The 9,336-nt window shown below is 41.2% G+C and overlaps 1 long non-coding RNA gene across 1 annotated transcript; it reads right to left on the bottom strand.

Moving 5' to 3' along the window:
- Window positions 1–6,564: 6,564 nt before the first annotated feature.
- On the bottom strand, window positions 6,565–7,682 carry LOC117980758 (uncharacterized). The gene is made up of 2 exons (XR_004672270.3): window positions 7,451–7,682; window positions 6,565–7,168 (listed from the first exon to the last, which is right to left on the bottom strand). It is a non-coding gene; the product is annotated as an uncharacterized LOC117980758 (long non-coding RNA).
- Window positions 7,683–9,336: the final 1,654 nt, after the last annotated feature.

Here is a 9,336-nt window from a genome sequence, read left to right as displayed (position 1 = left end):
AGTGAAAAATGGTCTGAGAAAAATGAATGTCATCAGAAGATGGTGCAGGCTGGGCTCCTAGGATGGTGATGTCCAGTCCTCCAGTCGCTTGCACTTTGGGGCTCTGAGGCCGTATTTCTAGAGTGCGTGGAGACGCCATTTCCCCCTCATCCTGCTGAGGCGCCTGCAGCATTTCCTACAGCTGCTTTTATAAAGGCCAGAGGGAACAGAGCCAGATGCTCTGGCAGTAAGCAGGATGGGGGAAGAGATCGCTGCTGCATGAACCCCATGTCCAGGGGCTCACGGACAGACAGAAAAGCAAACTAGGGAAGCCAGACCTGCCTTTCATGTGTATTGTTCTTATTGGGTCTGGAATTGGTGGGTTCTTGGTCTCACTGGCTTCAAGAATGAAGCCGCGGAGCCTCGCCATGAGTGTTACAGCTCTTAAGGTGGCGCGTCTGGAGTTTGTTCCTTCTGATGTTCGGATGTGTTTGGAGTTTCTTCCTTCTGGTGGGTTCGTGGTCTCGCTGGCTCAGGAGTGAAGCTGCAGACCTTCGCGGTGAGTGTTACAGCTCATAAAAGCAGCGTGGATCCAAAGAGTGAGCAGTAGCAAGATTTATTGCAAAGAGCGAAAGAACAAAGCTTCCACAGTGTGGAAGGGGACCCGAGGGGGTTGGCGCTGCTGGCTCGGGCAGCCTGCTTTTATTCTCTTATCCGGCCCCACCCACGTCCTGCTGATTGGTAGAACCGAGTGGCCTGTTTTGACAGGGCGCTGATTGGTGCGTTTACAATCCCTGAGCTAGATACAAAGGTTCTCCACCTCCCCATCAGATTAGTTAGATACAGAGTATGGACACACATGTTCTCCAAGGCCCCACCAGAGTATCTAGATACAGAGTGTGGATTGGTGCACTCACAAACCCTGAGCTAGACACAGGGTGCTGATTGGTGCGTTTACAAACCTTGAGCTAGAGACAGAGTGCCGATTGGTGTATTTACAATCCCTGAGCTAGACATAAAGGTTCTCCAAGGCCCCACCAGAGCAGCTAGATACAGAGTGTCGATTGGTGTATTCACAAACCCTGAGCTAGACACAGGGTGCTGATTGGTGTGTTTACAAACCTTGAGCTAGATACAGAGTGCCGATTGGTGTATTTAGAATCCCTGAGCTAGACATAAAGGTTCTCCAAGGCCCCACCAGAGCAGCTAGATACAGAGTGTGGATTGGTGCATTCACAAACCCTGAGCTAAACACAGGGTGCTGATTGGTGTATTTACAAACCTTGAGCTAGAGACAGAGTGCCGATTGGTGTATTTACAATCCCTGAGCTAGACATAAAGGTTCTCCACGTCCCCACCAGACTCAGGAGCCCAGCTGGCTTCACTCAATGGATCCCGCACCCGGGCTGCAGGTGGAGCTGCCTGCCAGTCCCACGCCATGCGCTCGCACTCTTCAGCCCTTGGGTGGTGGATGGGACTGGGCCCCATGGAGCAGGGAGCAGCGCTCCTCAGGGAGGCTCAGGCTGCACAGGAGCCCATGGAGGCGGGGGAAAGCTCAGGCATGGCGGGCTGCAGTCCCGAGGCCTGCCCTGCGAGAAGGCAGCTAAGGCCCAGCGAGAAATCAAGCGCAGCGCAGGTGGGCTGGCACTGCTGGGGGACCCAGTACACCCTCTGCAGCCGCTGGCCCAGGTGCTAAGTCCCTCATTGCGGGGGGCGGCAGGGCCAACCAGCTGCTCCCAGTGCAGGCCTGCAAAGCCCACGCCCACCCGGAACTCCAGCTGGTCCACAAGCACCGCAGGCAGTCCCAGTTCCCGCTTGCGTCTCTCCCTCCCCACCTCCCTGCAAGCTGAGGGAGCCGGCTCTGGCCTTGGCCAGCCCAGAAAGGGGCTCCCACAGTGCAGCGGTGGGCTGAAGGGCTCCTCAAGTGCCACCAAAGTGGGAGCCCAGGCAGAGGAGGCACCGAGAGTGAGCGAGGGCTGTGAGGACTGCCAGCACGCTGTCACCTCTCATTATGGCAAGGACACATTCCCCTAGGAAGTTAGACATATTGTTTTTTTTTTTTACCCACAAGGGAAGGAGGCTCAGAGAACTTGTGTAGCCTTGTTAACTTTATGTGGCTAGGAGTTGGCAAGGCTGGGATGTGGACCCCAGATGTGTAACTGACAGCTCATGTTCTTGCCCTTGTTCCCTGCTGCGTTGTTGGGGGTAATTTAGGGATATTGTCCCCTATTCATACCACGCTCAGGGGAGTGACCGTATGCAGGCACTCAGGAGATGGAGGCGGGGGTGATTCCAGGAGGTTCAGATGGTCTGTGTGATGGTTAATACTGAATGTCAACTTCAGTGGATGAAGGATACAAAGTATTGATCCTGAGGTGTCTGTGAGGGTGTTGCCAAAGGAGATTAACATTTGAGTAGGTGGACTGGGAGAGGCAGACCCACCCTTAATCTGAGTGGGCACCATATCTAATCAGCTGCCAGTTCAGCTAGAATAAAAGCAGGCAGGAAACTGTTGAAAGGGAGACTGGCCTACACTTCCTGCCTACATCTTCTCCCTGGCAGGATGCTTCCTGCCCTCCAACGTCAGACTCCAAGTTCTTCAGTTTGGGGACTCGGACTGGCTCTCCTTGCTCCTCAGCCTGCAGATGGTCTATTGTGGGATTTTGTGATGGTGTGAGTTAATACTTAATAAACTCCCATTTATATACATATATATGCATGCATATATATGCATGCATATATATGTAATACATACATATGCATGCATATATATGTATACATACATATGTAATACATGCAATACATGTATATGTAATATATGTATACATATATGTTATATATGTATATGTGCATACATATATAATATATGAATGTATATGAATATATATGCATATATGTATACCTATATGTAATATATATGCATATATGTAACATATATGTGAATATATATGCATATATGTTACATATATGTAATATATATGCATATATATACACATATATGTAATATATATGCATATATGTTACATATATGTAATATATATGCATATATGTATACATATATGTAATATATATGCATATATGTATACATATATGTAATATATATGCATATATGTATACATATATGTAATATATGCATATATGTATACATATATGTAATATATGCATATATGTATACATATATGTAATATATGCATATATGTATACATATATGTAATATATGCATATATGTATACATATATGTAATATATGCATATATGTATACATATATGTAATATATGCATATATGCGTATATATGTAATATATGCATATATGCGTATATATGTAATATATGCATACATAACATATATGTATATATGTAATATATGCATATATAACATATATGCGTATATATGCATAAATGTTATATATGCATATACATGCATGTTATATATGCATAGATGTATGCATATACATGCATGTTATATATGCATAGATGTATGCATATACATATTACATATGCATATATGTATGCATATACATATTACATATGCATATATGTATGCATATATATGTTACATATGCATATATGTATGCATATATATGTTACATATGCATATATGTATGCATATATATGTTACATATGCATATATGTATGCATATATATGTTACATATGCATACATATATGTATGATATATGCATATATATGTTACATATGCATACATATATGTGTGATATATGCATATATATGTTACATATGCATACATATATGTGATATATGCATATATGTGTTACATATGCATACATATATGTGTGATATATGCATATATGTTACATATGCATACATATGTGTGATATATGCATATATGTACGCATATTTATACATATGTGTAATATATATGCATATATGTATGTATATATGCATATATACATATATGTGCATGTATGCATATATATGCATATATACATATATGTGCATGTATGCATATATATGCATATATGTATAATCTATATGCATATGTGTAATATATATGTATATATGCATATATGTGTAATCTATATGCATATGTGTTATATATGCATATATGCATATGTGTTAATATGCATATATGTATACATATATGTAATCTATATGTAATATATATGCATACATATATGTAATATATGCATACATATATGTAATCTATATGTAATATATATGCATACATATATGTAATATATGCATACATATATGTATACATATATAATATATGCTTATATACATATATGTAATATATGCATGTATATGTATACATATATGCAATATATGCATGTATATGTATACATATATGTATATATATGCATATATACATACATGCATATACATATAATTATAGATATATACACATACATAATACATATATACACATATACATATATACACACATATATGTGTATATGTACATATATACACACGTAATGTATACGTATACACATATCTACATATATTTATATACACATATGTATATACACATATACATATATGTATTTGTGTATATATACATATGCATATAAATGTATATCCACACATGTCTATATATATGCACGTGTATATGTATATACACGTACATATATGCATATATACACATGTATACATATATAGTGTATATATTTATATATGCATATATATTACATATATGTATATAAATATTCCATTAGTTCTGTCCCTCTAGAGAACCATTATATATATGCATATACAGATATATATATATATATATTCCATTATTTCTCTCCCTCTAGAGAATCTTAACTAATACAGTCTGGAAGGGAGAGAATTAGTAAGGCCTGTGGATCACTCCTCTTTCCCCAGTACCACAAAACCTCAGCTTCTTGTAGTTGTGATACTCTGGTAGCTGGTCACCTCCCTCCTCTGTAATAAATTGTATACATTGCTGTTGGAATACAGCACTGAGTGTGTATTGACCTTGCACCAAAAACACTGGTGGCTGAGGGATTAAAATCCTAATCCTGCCTGGCACTCAAATCTCTCCAAATTTGGCCTCAAACAACATTGACAATTCTTAGTCACACATATTCTCCTGCATGTACCCTCAAAAACGGTCCAATGACATGGACATCACCTTCCTCTTCTCAGACTTACCTGTTCTCTCACCTCCAGACACTTACTCAAGGTCTTCCCTCTTCCTGGAACACATGTCCACACCTCTCAGGAATTAGCGATGTTGTCTCCACCCAGCTGGGAGAAATTGCTTCCACCTCTTATACTCTCAAGATATTTAAATGATATAACTTCCAGGGCTCAATCCCTTTCTCTATTATGGAATGGTGGGGGCAGAGGGCAACATGACAAAGCCCAGTGGCTTCTGAGTCCACAGTGAACATGCAGGCTTCATGACTCTCCTCGTGTGACCTTAAACACAACATTTTAACTTCTGTCAGACACAGATCCCTCACTCCCCAAATGGAGACATTAATATCAATCTGACCGAGTTGTTCTTGGGATTAAACGTGATATTTTCTTGTACCTGGTTATGCCAGATGCTCAACAAATTTAAGTTAAACGGAATAACAGCTACAACACTGAGCAACTGTACCGTTCTTAACTGCTTTCTGGATACACGCTTATCTTAGCTTTATAACTGACGTTTGAGAGGAGCTCTGCCGCCATTTCCCTTACCATGGAGATGAGGAAACTGGGGCCAGAGAGATTAATGAGTCCTCCAAGGTCACTCAGCAGCGGAAAGGACAGCTTAACACTCACTGTCTTATGTTCTGATTGGAGAATCAGACTAGAGCCAGGCCGTGCCTTCCCACAACCCTGTCAGCCCGGACCCATCTTGACCCAGAAGGACCTCAGGAGAAGGGAGAAAATAGGAGTTAGACTTTTTTAGCCCTAGTATGCACATTAAGCAGAAAATGAGGACTTAAAGAAAGAAAACTGAGCCTGGCATGTTCTGGAATATGAAGGCAGCATTGTGGTGCTCTTCTGCAGCGAAGACAGTGCATATCACAGTGCAGACAGGCGTAGAAACAGTCCTAGCCCATCCTTGCCTGTTTGCAAGAAAACAAATGCCATACAACATGGTAAAACTACACCTTTCTCGCAGTGTCCATTCCAGAAATGTGCAGCTGTGTTCATTGCTTAATTATTCTATCGGGAGAGGGTAGCATTGTGACTAAATCCTGGCCCTTTTTACTAAATGTTTCTCTTTAACTCCTCAGCTGGGAAGAGAGCTCAATGCATCCACCACGTTCATCATGCGTTCGACACAGCACTGCCTGGCTGGTCTGCCCTGGCCAACTGGGTCTCCTCCGTGATTTTGTGTCCTTGCTAATGATGAGGGGTGTGCAGTCCTAGTCTTGCTGGCTCAGCCCCAGGGGATATTTAGCAATCCATCTTATCCCTTTCTCATGCAGAGGACATCTAACTGATGTAACTTATTTTTATGACATTAATTTTAGAATATATTTTTTCTGTTCTAATATAAATATTCATTGGCCAATAATTGAGGAAAAATAAACCATAAACCAGGATAAATGCACAAAATAAAAAAGTGAGCCCACTAAATATATTATTGGAAATATCTATACAAACACTAGAAATGAGGATGATTTGACCTCTAGGTATTTATGAGCTCTTAAAACATTATTTTCCAGGGGAGGCCTACGCCTACCTCCTGTTTTACACAGGGAATAGTGGTGTTCTATCTGTGAAACTCTTAGTGTTGGTTCTCTCAGCTCACCCTGTTGGATGGTATCGCAACATTAAAATATCTGTGTCTTCCATGAAAAGACCTCAGATGTATTCCTTTCTCCCCTTCACACAGCCGTGAATGCAGCTCAGGAAGCAAGGGGACTTGCAGCCTCATCCCACTGTAATTATTCCACTGGCTTCCAGAGCGTCCTGAGGTTTGCAGGCTCTTTACAGATAGGTTGCTTCCATTTCTCATGCAGTGTGATCCAGCAGCACACCCAACAAGGCTGTGAAGGCAGCTCAGGGCTCGCCGCATCTCCAGGGCTCCACCACAGTCCCGCCTGCGTCGGTAAAACTGCTTTAGGCAGCGCTAATTAATTTCTCCTGCTTATCCTGCACTCCCCTCGCAGGGTATCGGGTCTCAGAATCGACTTCCTGGACTTGTATTCATTCACAATCCAAATTAGCTTAATGCACGACAGAAATCTCATCTCGACCTAGAGGTAGCAGTGAGTCTCTAGGGAGAAATCAAATACTGAGTCAATTTAAAAAAATAAAATAAAATTAGACCTACCGCATCAAATTTATTCCCAGCACCCTTGAGATGGGAAGGAGAGGAGGGGAGGCAGTGACTCTTGGTTCCTGAGAGAAGCTGTGTGTGCACACTTGGAAAAGCAGCTGCCGAACGCATTCCTGGATTTTAACTAAATTACGTTAGTGTCAAAATGCAACGTATGCATTTATTGACAGCATAGGGACAAAGAAAACAAATCGTAAAGCAACAATTTTAGATAATTACCTCAAATTTATCGCCAGTTCTGTCTCCTAGTTTCCCCCTCCGTCTCATGCCTATATTGTTTAAATGTATCAGTTGGTTAGTTCAAATAAAGCACCAAGGCATATTCAACATACCACCTGTGCTCAGGATATATTTCCCTGAGTTCCTGCCAGTCTTTGGCACGTCTGCTGCTGGAAATGAATCAGAATACAGGGAGAGGGCTAATTGACAGGTCTGTGGATGCCGAAGGTAAGCTGCGACCTAAAATGAGAACTGTTCTCTTAATGAGAGACAGCAGAAGCAAGTGTGTGGCCGGGCACGCCCGTGCCTCGCCGCGGCCAGCAGATGGCAGCAGAGCCTTGGAAGCCGGCGGGCACCAGGCTCTGTTGAAAATGCCCTCCTTCATTTCCATTCATCTTCACTTGCCAGAGTCTTATAAGTGCTTTCTGTAGAAGTGACCCTGAAATTGCATCATTTAATCTATAATCATGTATTGCCAACATTTCTCCCTTTTACCGCTTATCAATGACATTAATTCAGAGGAAACAGGGACCACTGATAGCTTTAGGCAACTCTGCAAAAAGGAGATATTCCTAACAGGCAGATACACTGCCAGGGACAGCCAGCTTGCCCGAAATAAGGAAATGCATTTTAACAGAAACGGGGGAGCATATGAAAAAAATCATTCACACTTTGTATTTCTTTCTTTCTTTGCTTTTCTTTAGCACACTTTACTTTGCACTCAAACCCGATTTTTGATTTAAGGTGCATTTGCTTAAACAACCAGTTGAATATTTCCCCATATTTAATAAGATTATTTTTTTATGTAACATTTTAAAATATTCTTTCTCCAGGATATATAATCAGAAATTGATGTCTAGGATAGAATTTCACATGGTAAAAACTAGGCCCTGTAATACCCCAATTACTTTCAGCAATATCTTAGTGGTCTGATGATTGAAAAGTAGAGGCGTTTCTGGGAAATGAAAAGATTCTGTAGGAGTGATGACTGTCAGCATACATAGATTTAATTCTTTAGAGCTACACTGATGAAATGAAGAAAATACATTATTTTTCTTCTCAAACCTCTCAAAATTTCTCGGAGAGTAAAAGAATGCTTTGCTTATTAGAAAGATTGTCATGATCTGCCAAGACTCTAGATGGTACTATGGATTCACCCTGTCGTTTCTATACTAACATTTGTTAAGATTCTTCTTTTTATCCACTTTTTAGGGTGTATGGGATACTTGCATGAGAAAATACACAGAAAAGAGCAGATATAAAGAATAAAAGGCAATGCAAGTTAAATCATGAGAAATTGACAGTGTCTGAAGATGATGAGATAGACGTGTGTTTAATTTTAGACCCCATAGTTAGATTGACTTTTAACTGAGTATAACAGTCAAAAATGTTCTAGAAGTACTTAATGGCATCAAGCTGCCACAGTAACGTGTTACGCTGAACTGAAAGGAGGTTTTCCTGAAACTCATCAGCAAATAGAAGGAGGCACCATTTGTCAGGAAGCAGGCGCCAGACTCTTCTCTCTGTATCTTGTGTGTGAGCGTGTGGTGTAGGCATGTGAGAGTGTGTGTGTGGTGTTGTGAGCTTGTGTTATATGTGTGTGTATGCATGTGTGAGTGTATGATGTTCTGTGTAAGTGTGTGGTGCAGGTATATGTGAGTGTGTGTGTGAGTGTGTAGTGTAGGCATGTGTGAGTATGAGGTGTTGTATGTGTGTGGTATAGGTATAGGTGAGTGTGTGGTGTGTGTGTGTGGTGTGTGGTGTGGTGTGTGTATGATGTGTGTGTGGTGTAGGTCTGTATAAGTGTGTGTAGGTATGTATGAGTGTGTAGTGTAGGCATGTGTGAGTGTGTGGTTATGTGTGAGTGTATAGTGTAGGCATGTGTG

The sequence above is a fragment of the Pan paniscus genome, chromosome 5, assembly GCF_029289425.2.
Source record: "Pan paniscus chromosome 5, NHGRI_mPanPan1-v2.0_pri, whole genome shotgun sequence".
Taxonomy (NCBI): domain Eukaryota; kingdom Metazoa; phylum Chordata; class Mammalia; order Primates; family Hominidae; genus Pan; species Pan paniscus.
This window is presented reverse-complemented; position numbering and strand designations above follow the sequence as displayed.